Source organism: Capsicum annuum, unplaced genomic scaffold (assembly GCF_002878395.1).
Source record: "Capsicum annuum cultivar UCD-10X-F1 unplaced genomic scaffold, UCD10Xv1.1 ctg3804, whole genome shotgun sequence".
NCBI classification, from domain to species: domain Eukaryota; kingdom Viridiplantae; phylum Streptophyta; class Magnoliopsida; order Solanales; family Solanaceae; genus Capsicum; species Capsicum annuum.
Genome location: NW_025845150.1, coordinates 1 through 1,098, shown reverse-complemented (window position 1 = coordinate 1,098; position 1,098 = coordinate 1). Strand labels below are relative to the sequence as shown.

At 32.0% G+C, this 1,098-nt stretch overlaps 1 long non-coding RNA gene across 1 annotated transcript; it reads right to left on the bottom strand.

The window, feature by feature from the left end:
- Window positions 1-165: 165 nt before the first annotated feature.
- Window positions 166-1,087, bottom strand: LOC124891588. Its single transcript, XR_007049754.1, has 2 exons — window positions 906-1,087; window positions 166-451 (listed from the first exon to the last, which is right to left on the bottom strand). It is a non-coding gene; the product is annotated as an uncharacterized LOC124891588 (long non-coding RNA).
- Window positions 1,088-1,098: the final 11 nt, after the last annotated feature.

The following is a 1,098-nucleotide window of genomic DNA, read 5'->3' as shown; positions in this document are numbered from 1 at the left end:
TTTTTTATATAATTTACTTTATTTTAGCATTATCCTTGAGTATATATTTTAATTTAAAGAGCAAGAAAGGAAGAATATATAATTATATTGTTCACATTAACCATTAGAATATATTCATGTCTGATCTCATGCATGTTTCAAATACGGATTAGTCAGATTTCAATATAGATTTCGAACACCAAATTTCATACACCTATAATATTTACGTTAATAATATTATCATGACATACACGTGCAACGCACGTACACTAAACTAGTAATATGAAATTTGCAATCCATAACAAAAAGAGTCTTCACATCCTACGATGTGAATCTCAACAAGCCTACATAATCCTATAAATAACAACAAAGTGATTTGCCCAACATTCCAACTAAAACAAACCAGTTTGTCGACTTGTTTGTACCAGGTCTTCAAAACTTGCATCTAAATTATAAACTTGAGCCTTCAAATCTGTTCAAAATAAAAAAATACAAAAAACATTTTCCTTAGAAAAACTATAGCAACGGACTACTAAGTACTTCACTTAACAATGTTCAAATGCACCGTGTAACCATATATAAAGTTTGCTAGTAAGCTAAAAAGGTCAAAGAATGAAGAAAGCATATCAAAATCATCACCAAAAACATACATCTCATAGGCAGCACCTACAAAATCATCTGCAAAATTCCGGCAGGAAGACTCAAGAAATTTGTGCATAAATTGGTGGATGCACATCAAATGACATTATTCATTAAAGGAAGACAAATCATGCATGCCATTATGATTGAAAATCAGTGTGCGGATGTTAGGAACATCTCCAGAAACCCAGGAATTATATGCAAATTAGACGTAGAAAAGGTATATATATGATCACTTAAACTAGGATTTCCAATGGAACAAAAAATACGAAAATCCAACTCTTCACCATTAGGTCTCCATAGCAGATCCTTGCATGGTACCGCCTTGCGTAGCATTCTTCAACCTAAAATCTCAAGGTCAAGAAAACCATTAGCACAAATCAAACAAACTAAAAAGTGAACGGAAGGGGTTAAAGAAAAGCTGAAGACCATTTCGCTCGTAACAATTTTTTTTTCTCGTTTACATACATAATAATCATA